General features: G+C 53.0%; 3 non-coding genes across 3 annotated transcripts in view; all 3 read left to right on the forward strand.

The window, feature by feature from the left end:
• Window positions 1-6,179: 6,179 nt before the first annotated feature.
• LOC126327473 (small subunit ribosomal RNA) lies at window positions 6,180-8,072 on the forward strand. The gene has a single exon (XR_007561288.1). It is a non-coding gene; the product is annotated as a small subunit ribosomal RNA (ribosomal RNA).
• Window positions 8,073-8,434: 362 nt separating this feature from the next.
• LOC126327478 (5.8S ribosomal RNA) lies at window positions 8,435-8,589 on the forward strand. Its single transcript, XR_007561293.1, has one exon. It is a non-coding gene; the product is annotated as a 5.8S ribosomal RNA (ribosomal RNA).
• Window positions 8,590-8,777: 188 nt separating this feature from the next.
• LOC126327476 (large subunit ribosomal RNA) overlaps window positions 8,778-10,000 on the forward strand; it is a 4,222-nt gene continuing 2,999 nt past the window's right edge. The window contains exon 1 of the ribosomal RNA XR_007561291.1: window positions 8,778-10,000. This exon is cut by the window's right edge and continues 2,999 nt beyond it. This is a non-coding gene — a ribosomal RNA (large subunit ribosomal RNA).

A 10,000-nucleotide genomic window follows, 5' to 3' on the forward strand; every position in this document is an offset into this window, starting at 1 on the left:
GAGCGGATGAGACTTCGGTTTCTGAAACCCTCACGGGGATTGGTGCATTTCTTGACAGGACATGGGCCCTTTTCCACCTACTTGTGTAGGACTGGCAAAAGAGAAACCACAGACTGTGACTGTGGCGAGGAAGGAACCCCGGAGCACACTCTGTGGGACTGTCCACAATTTGCTGAAGTACGGGAACAACTGCCCCCTAACAGAGATGTTAGAGCGCTACTCCGGAGCAGAGAGCACTGGAGAGCGCTCAACACTCTTGCGTCTGCAATATCCGCACAGGCTCTGGATCAATATTTGCAGCGGAGGGCTTTGGAACTCGTGAGGGAAAGAGCAGGAATGCTCCATGACCCCGACACGACTCCGGAGACCAGCAGCAATGATTCAGACGACGACTCATGGGCTGACGATGACTAAGTAGCGACAGACTCTAGGCCAAGAACCCGGAAATTCCGGGCTCGACGATGGGCAAGGCCTGGCTAGCCCGAGCCGAGTGCTGTGGACCCTGCTACCCGCAGGAGAAACGTGCGCCGGCTGATTGCCCATTGTAAGCGGATGCTACGGCGGCACCACCTCCACGCGGTTCCCCGTGGGCACTGGACGGCAGGTCGCGAGACCTGAAGCCCGGTGGCAAAGAGTGCTCCTCTGTGGATATAGAGGGTCCGTTCCCCCGCACAATGGTGACGGTGTGGGGGTAGTTTTTCCAAGACCGCTTCCTGCGGTGGCGACGCTGGGGTAGAGTCGACCACTCGCCCATTGTGGAAGGTAAACATTCTGCTGTTCATCAGTACTTTACTAATAGTTCAGTCGTCTCACGGCACTGCTTAGTAATTGATGCAGGGCCACATAGATAGATGATACATGCGAATGCGAATGTCCCTATACATGCAGTAAGTTCGTCGTGGGCGCTGGCCGGCAGGCCGCGAGACGTGACGCCCGGCGGCAAAGAGTGCTCCTCTGAGGATATAGATGTTCCGTTCCGCCGCACAATGGTGACGGTGACCGCTGCCTGCGGTGGCAACGCTGGGCACAGTCGATACTCGCCGTGTGGTGGAAGGTAAACATTATGCGGTACATCAGTACTTTCCTAATAGTTCGGTCGTCTCACGGCACTGCTTAGTAAATGATGCAAGGCCAAATATAGATGATTTATGCGAATGTCCCTATACGTGCTGTAAGACTGGGCACACAACGTGAATCGCACGTCAGCCAGACACTCGAACATGCACCACTCTCGGCCTGCAACGGAGACACACAATACGTAAACATCTGGAATGCGACAATGTCGAGTGCATCCTCTCTGCCACATTGCACCGTCGACACTATGATAACCAGAGCAGTAGGTCCACCTATAAAAGCACAATACCCCACTCCTCCGACAACTACCATTGCTCAGATAAATCAACACCACCAACACACATCCTACACAGAGGGGCACCAAATATCATCCCCCGCCCTCGTGTTATACCACATGAAAAATTGCAGAAGTGAGAGACACACATCCGCCAGCCTCTTGCTACAAGCATCGAACCGACGTGACGTATCTGACGGTGACTCAGGCATCCGTGTACTGCCACCACTATCCACCCCCCCCCCCTCTCTCTCTGCCCCCTTCCCACACAATACCAAATTTAACCAACTTTATCGCTTAACCTAACTGTGGCTGTACCAGTTTATCGCTTAACCTAACTGTGGCTGTACCAGTTTATCGCTTAACCTAACTGTGGCTGTACCAGTTTATCGCTTAACCTAACTGTGGCTGTACCAGTTTATCGCTTAACCTAACTGTGGCTGTACCAGTTTATCGCTTAACCTAACTGTGGCTGTACCAGTTTATCGCTTAACCTAACTGTGGCTGTACCAGTTTATCGCTTAACCTAACTGTGGCTGTACCAGTTTATCGCTTAACCTAACTGTGGCTGTACCAGATTATCGCTTAACCTAACTGTGGCTGTACCAGATTATCGCTTAACCTAACTGTGGCTGTACCAGATTATAGCTTAACCTAACTCAATTTGTCCCTTAACCTAACTCAATTTGTCCCTTAACCTAACTCAATTTGTCCCTTAACCTAACTCAATTTGTCCCTTAACCTAACTCAATTTGTCCCTTAACCTAACTCAATTTGTCCCTTAACCTAACTCAATTTGTCCCTTAACCTAACTCAATTTGTCCCTTAACCTAACTCAATTTGTCCCTTAACCTAACTCAATTTGTCCCTTAACCTAACTCAATTTGTCCCTTAACCTAACTCAATTTGTCCCTTAACCTAACTCAATTTGTCCCTTAACCTAACTCAATTTGTCCCTTAACCTAACTCAATTTGTCCCTTAACCTAACTCAATTTGTCCCTTAACCTAACTCAATTTGTCCCTTAACCTAACTCAAGTTGTCCCTTAACCTAACTCAAGTTGTCCCTTAACCTAACTCAAGTTGTCCCTTAACCTAACTCAAGTTGTCCCTTAACCTAACTCAAGTTGTCCCTTAACCTAACTCAAGTTGTCCCTTAACCTAACTCAAGTTGTCCCTTAACCTAACTCAAGTTGTCCCTTAACCTAACTCAAGTTGTCCCTTAACCTAACTCAAGTTGTCCCTTAACCTAACTCAAGTTGTCCCTTAACCTAACTCAAGTTGTCCCTTAACCTAACTCAAGTTGTCCCTTAACCTAACTCAAGTTGTCCCTTAACCTAACTCAAGTTGTCCCTTAACCTAACTCAAGTTGTCCCTTAACCTAACTCAAGTTGTCCCTTAACCTAACTCAAGTTGTCCCTTAACCTAACTCAAGTTGTCCCTTAACCTAACTCAAGTTGTCCCTTAACCTAACTCAAGTTGTCCCTTAACCTAACTCAAGTTGTCCCTTAACCTAACTCAAGTTGTCCCTTAACCTAACTCAAGTTGTCCCTTAACCTAACTCAAGTTGTCCCTTAACCTAACTCAAGTTGTCCCTTAACCTAACTCAAGTTGTCCCTTAACCTAACTCAAGTTGTCCCTTAACCTAACTCAATTTGTCCCTTAACCTAACCCACGTTGTCCCTTAACCTAACTCAAGTTGTCCCTTAACCTAACTCAAGTTGTCCCTTAACCTAACTCAAGTTGTCCCTTAACCTAACTCAAGTTGTCCCTTAACCTAACTCAAGTTGTCCCTTAACCTAACTCAAGTTGTCCCTTAACCTAACTCAAGTTGTCCCTTAACCTAACTCAAGTTGTCCCTTAACCTAACTCAAGTTGTCCCTTAACCTAACTCAAGTTGTCCCTTAACCTAACTCAAGTTGTCCCTTAACCTAACTCAAGTTGTCCCTTAACCTAACTCAAGTTGTCCCTTAACCTAACTCAAGTTGTCCCTTAACCTAACTCAAGTTGTCCCTTAACCTAACTCAATTTGTCCCTTAACCTAACTCAATTTGTCCCTTAACCTAACTCAATTTGTCCCTTAACCTAACTCAATTTGTCCCTTAACCTAACTCAATTTGTCCCTTAACCTAACTCAATTTGTCCCTTAACCTAACTCAATTTGTCCCTTAACCTAACTCAATTTGTCCCTTAACCTAACTCAATTTGTCCCTTAACCTAACTCAATTTGTCCCTTAACCTAACTCAAGTTGTCCCTTAACCTAACTCAAGTTGTCCCTTAACCTAACTCAATTTGTCCCTTAACCTAACCCATGTTGTCCCTTAACCTAACTCAAGTTGTCCCTTAACCTAACTCAAGTTGTCCCTTAACCTAACTCAAGTTGTCCCTTAACCTAACTCAAGTTGTCCCTTAACCTAACCGACGTTGTCCCTTAACCTAACCGACGTTGTCCCTTAACCTAACCCACGTTGTCCCTTAACCTAACCCACGTTGTCCCTTAACCTAACCCACGTTGTCCCTTAACCTAACCCACGTTGTCCCTTAACCTAACCCACGTTGTCCCTTAACCTAACCCACGTTGTCCCTTAACCTAACCCACGTTGTCCCTTAACCTAACCCACGTTGTCCCTTAACCTAACCCACGTTGTCCCTTAACCTAACCCACGTTGTCCCTTAACCTAACCCACGTTGTCCCTTAACCTAACCCACGTTGTCCCTTAACCTAACCCACGTTGTCCCTTAACCTAACCCACGTTGTCCCTTAACCTAACCCACGTTGTCCCTTAACCTAACCCACGTTGTCCCTTAACCTAACCCACGTTGTCCCTTAACCTAACCCACGTTGTCCCTTAACCTAACCCACGTTGTCCCTTAACCTAACCCACGTTGTCCCTTAACCTAACCCACGTTGTCCCTTAACCTAACCCACGTTGTCCCTTAACCTAACCCACGTTGTCCCTTAACCTAACCCACGTTGTCCCTTAACCTAACCCACGTTGTCCCTTTGCCTAACATAGTTCACTGCTCGGAATCTCTGGTGTCGTTGTTATCCTCATGTAGATGTCTTGCGAGTGTTGCTTACTTTCCACATATTCCTGCTATCCACTGTCAATTGTACTGCAATAGGACTATATCGCCGACCCCCCCCCTCCCCCCCCTCTGTCCCCCTCTGTCCCCCTCTTTGTGTCTCTGTCCTCTCAAGCTGGTCGGTCTGGCGTTTGAGTGTTAAATGAGCCTCGCAGCTGTTCAGTTGCATTCAGATGTCGACGCCCTCAGTGTACGTCGTGGTATGGTCTGTGTCCATTGTCCGCTGATGTCGTACGCGTAACCCACACGCTGTACCGATCATCGGTCGTTACGTACAGAGTGAAGTAGTGTGATACGTGTGACCGTACGCTGGCTGTGCCCAACGGTGTCGAATCTCAATTTCCATATGTTGTGCTTGATGCTACTTGTCTCGTCTCCCAATAACAGCTAGGTTGCACTGTGGTACGCCGTAGAGGCGTGTGGGAGGAACGTACGAACGCATTGTATGTCACCCTGGGTCGCTGGGGGTGGTGGTGCGGTGAGTCAGGTCAGGTCAGGTCAGCGTGAGCCGTCTGATGTAGTGACGCGTGTATTCCGACTTTGTCGTATTGCCTCACACAAAGTGCTACCCTGGTGGACCGCGTTCCATATCTGGGACATGCCGCAGATGCCGGTTGACAGTGGATCGCGGAAGGTACATCGCATACGTGCGCGGGCCACCTTCCACGTGTTCTCTTCTGCACATGTCGCAGTGTGTATGTGGTCTGATGTAGCGTGTCGTGACACATGACATCCTGGCATGCAAGAATTGTTGAATTCGCAAATGTAGGTGGACATCTACGTTTACTGCCCAAGATACGCAAATGAACTGGAAATCCGTTGTTGAGCGGTTGTTCACGCTGGAGGTGAATCTGTGATGGCGACGATCGGTACAGCTATTAACCGGTTGTTTCAGCGGTACCCGCCACATCCACACGCGTGACTAGGCCCATGTGGGTATGAAGCGATACGCGGCGGTGGCTTGGTGGGACTGTTCCCGGCCGGTGAAGGGGGGCCGCCCGGCGTGTTGGCCGCGCGCTGCGTGGGCGCACGCGCAACAGGCGGCTGGTGGGGGGCGCCGAGTGGCAGGAGCGCCAGCCGACGGGCCCGGCAGGCGGCGCAGCTACGCTGCGGCGCACCCTGCACGCGGCGCCTGGCGGCCAAAGTTGGTTCAGCCGAGCCCGGTGCGAAGCGCGGTGGACATCTGCAGTGTGCTGGTCTGATTGAGGACTGTGTGCGTTGAGGATGCGCCGCCGCCTGGCACTCGGCGCCGCGACGCCGTCTGCTGCTCGGTCGCCCCAGCGGTTCTCGCAGGTGGTTTGTATCGCAGTTGTGCGGACGTGTTGGCGCGTGCGCTGTGCTGGGAGAGTTCGCTTCTGCACCCAAGTGGGGCTTTGCCCTTGTGTGGCGCTGGCGTTGGAGCTGCCGGTCACCATAGGTGGCGCGTGTTGTCTCCCGCCGGCAATGCCACGACAGCACGCTCCCGGGCCTCTGTCGGCAGCGGCAAGCTCAGTTGGGAGCAAGGGTGTTCGCACTAAAACCGTCTACTCGCCTAACTCCGGGCGATTGCGCCTCTCTCGAAACCGACCAAGTACCTAGGACGGCGCTGCGCGCCGCCGGGACCTGAGAGGGTTTCGAGGTGTATCGTGCAGGGGAGCTCGGCCTCCTCCTGTTTGCAGAATAATTGAGCGGACGCTTGCGTGTTCGCGCGGGCCCCCGGGACACACTCCCGGGCGGCCGGCTGCTCAGCTCTAGTTGACGCAGCTCCCTGGTTGATCCTGCCAGTAGTCATATGCTTGTCTCAAAGATTAAGCCATGCATGTCTCAGTACAAGCCGCATTAAGGTGAAACCGCGAATGGCTCATTAAATCAGTTATGGTTCCTTAGATCGTACCCACGTTACTTGGATAACTGTGGTAATTCTAGAGCTAATACATGCAAACAGAGTCCCGACCAGAGATGGAAGGGACGCTTTTATTAGATCAAAACCAATCGGATTGGCTTGTCTGGTCCGTTTGCCTTGGTGACTCTGAATAACTTTGGGCTGATCGCACGGTCCTCGTACCGGCGACGCATCTTTCAAATGTCTGCCTTATCAACTGTCGATGGTAGGTTCTGCGCCTACCATGGTTGTAACGGGTAACGGGGAATCAGGGTTCGATTCCGGAGAGGGAGCCTGAGAAACGGCTACCACATCCAAGGAAGGCAGCAGGCGCGCAAATTACCCACTCCCGGCACGGGGAGGTAGTGACGAAAAATAACGATACGGGACTCATCCGAGGCCCCGTAATCGGAATGAGTACACTTTAAATCCTTTAACGAGTATCTATTGGAGGGCAAGTCTGGTGCCAGCAGCCGCGGTAATTCCAGCTCCAATAGCGTATATTAAAGTTGTTGCGGTTAAAAAGCTCGTAGTTGGATTTGTGTCCCACGCTGTTGGTTCACCGCCCGTCGGTGTTTAACTGGCATGTATCGTGGGACGTCCTGCCGGTGGGGCGAGCCGAAGGGGTGCTTTCGCGTCCCGAGGCGGACCCCGTTTAAATCCTACCAGGGTGCTCTTTGTTGAGTGTCTCGGTGGGCCGGCACGTTTACTTTGAACAAATTAGAGTGCTTAAAGCAGGCAAGCCCGCCTGAATACTGTGTGCATGGAATAATGGAATAGGACCTCGGTTCTATTTTGTTGGTTTTCGGAACCCGAGGTAATGATTAATAGGGACAGGCGGGGGCATTCGTATTGCGACGTTAGAGGTGAAATTCTTGGATCGTCGCAAGACGAACAGAAGCGAAAGCATTTGCCAAGTATGTTTTCATTAATCAAGAACGAAAGTTAGAGGTTCGAAGGCGATCAGATACCGCCCTAGTTCTAACCATAAACGATGCCAGCCAGCGATCCGCCGCAGTTCCTCCGATGACTCGGCGGGCAGCCTCCGGGAAACCAAAGCTTTTGGGTTCCGGGGGAAGTATGGTTGCAAAGCTGAAACTTAAAGGAATTGACGGAAGGGCACCACCAGGAGTGGAGCCTGCGGCTTAATTTGACTCAACACGGGAAACCTCACCAGGCCCGGACACCGGAAGGATTGACAGATTGATAGCTCTTTCTTGATTCGGTGGGTGGTGGTGCATGGCCGTTCTTAGTTGGTGGAGCGATTTGTCTGGTTAATTCCGATAACGAACGAGACTCTAGCCTGCTAACTAGTCGCGTGACATCCTTCGTGCTGTCAGCGATTACTTTTCTTCTTAGAGGGACAGGCGGCTTCTAGCCGCACGAGATTGAGCAATAACAGGTCTGTGATGCCCTTAGATGTTCTGGGCCGCACGCGCGCTACACTGAAGGAATCAGCGTGTCTTCCTAGGCCGAAAGGTCGGGGTAACCCGCTGAACCTCCTTCGTGCTAGGGATTGGGGCTTGCAATTGTTCCCCATGAACGAGGAATTCCCAGTAAGCGCGAGTCATAAGCTCGCGTTGATTACGTCCCTGCCCTTTGTACACACCGCCCGTCGCTACTACCGATTGAATGATTTAGTGAGGTCTTCGGACTGGTACGCGGCATCGACTCTGTCGTTGCCGATGCTACCGGAAAGATGACCAAACTTGATCATTTAGAGGAAGTAAAAGTCGTAACAAGGTTTCCGTAGGTGAACCTGCGGAAGGATCATTACCGACTAGACTGCATGTCTTTCGATGTGCGTGTCGTGTCGCGCAACACGCTACCTGTACGGCAGTGGCCGTGCGCCGCGTGCGGAACCACGCGTGCCTCTCAAAACTAGCGGAAGTGTTGTTGTTGTGTGGTACGAGCGCTGAAGCTCTGGAGCGGCTGGCCTGCGGTACCTGGCGCCTGGCGCCGGTTTTGAATGACGTTCGCCCGAGTGCCTGTCCGCTCCGGTGTGGAGCCGTACGACGCCCATCGGCTGTGAGGCCGTTGGACACAAAAAAAATAGTGGAACAGGGGCCGTCAGACGCCTCAGTCCCGCAAATGCTACTGTCTTGAAAGAGACAGTGGGAGACTGAAAAGGAAAAGATCACCCAGGACGGTGGATCACTCGGCTCGTGGGTCGATGAAGAACGCAGCAAATTGCGCGTCGACATGTGAACTGCAGGACACATGAACATCGACGTTTCGAACGCACATTGCGGTCCATGGATTCCGTTCCCGGGCCACGTCTGGCTGAGGGTCGGCTACGTATACTGAAGCGCGCGGCGTTTGTCCCGCTTCGGAGACGTGGGAGTGTCGTGGTCGCCTGTGTGGCCGGCCGCGTCTCCTTAAACGTGCGATGCGCGCCCGTCGCCTGGCGGTTCGCATACCGGTACTTTCTCGGTAGCGTGCACAGCCGGCTGGCGGTGTGGCGTGCGACACCTCGTACAACGACCTCAGAGCAGGCGAGACTACCCGCTGAATTTAAGCATATTACTAAGCGGAGGAAAAGAAACTAACAAGGATTCCCCCAGTAGCGGCGAGCGAACAGGGAAGAGTCCAGCACCGAACCCCGCAGGCTGCCGCCTGTCGTGGCATGTGGTGTTTGGGAGGGTCCACTACCCCGACGCCTCGCGCCGAGCCCAAGTCCAACTTGAATGAGGCCACGGCCCGTAGAGGGTGCCAGGCCCGTAGCGGCCGGTGCGAGCGTCGGCGGGACCTCTCCTTCGAGTCGGGTTGCTTGAGAGTGCAGCTCCAAGTGGGTGGTAAACTCCATCTGAGACTAAATATGACCACGAGACCGATAGCGAACAAGTACCGTGAGGGAAAGTTGAAAAGAACTTTGAAGAGAGAGTTCAAAAGTACGTGAAACCGTTCTGGGGTAAACGTGAGAAGTCCGAAAGGTCGAACGGGTGAGATTCACGCCCATCCGGCCACTGGCCCCCGCCCTCGGCAGATGGGGCCGGCCGCCCGCGCGGAGCAATCCGCGGCGGGGTCGTGTCCGGTTGCCTTTCCACTCGCCGCGGGGTGGGGCCGTTCCGGTGTGCGGTGGGCCGCACTTCTCCCCTAGTAGGACGTCGCGACCCGCTGGGTGCCGGCCTACGGCCCGGGTGCGCAGCCTGTCCTTCCGCGGGCCTCGGTTCGCGTCTGTTGGGCAGAGCCCCGGTGTCCTGGCTGGCTGCTCGGCGGTATATCTGGAGGAGTCGATTCGCCCCTTTGGGCGCTCGGGCTCCCGGCAAGCGCGCGCGGTTCTTCCCGGATGACGGACCTACCTGGCCCGGCCCCGGACCCGCGCCGCTGTTGGCTCGGGATGCTCTCGGGCGGAATAATCGCTCCCGTCAGCGGCGCTTCAGCTTTGGACAATTTCACGACCCGTCTTGAAACACGGACCAAGGAGTCTAACATGTGCGCGAGTCATTGGGCTGTACGAAACCTAAAGGCGTAATGAAAGTGAAGGTCTCGCCTTGCGCGGGCCGAGGGAGGATGGGGCTTCCCCGCCCTTCACGGGGCGGCGGCCTCCGCACTCCCGGGGCGTCTCGTCCTCATTGCGAGGTGAGGCGCACCTAGAGCGTACACGTTGGGACCCGAAAGATGGTGAACTATGCCTGGCCAGGACGAAGTCAGGGGAAACCCTGATGGAGGTCCGTAGCGATTCTGACGTGCAAATCGATCGT

The sequence above is a fragment of the Schistocerca gregaria genome, unplaced genomic scaffold, assembly GCF_023897955.1.
Source record: "Schistocerca gregaria isolate iqSchGreg1 unplaced genomic scaffold, iqSchGreg1.2 ptg001050l, whole genome shotgun sequence".
NCBI lineage: Eukaryota > Metazoa > Arthropoda > Insecta > Orthoptera > Acrididae > Schistocerca > Schistocerca gregaria.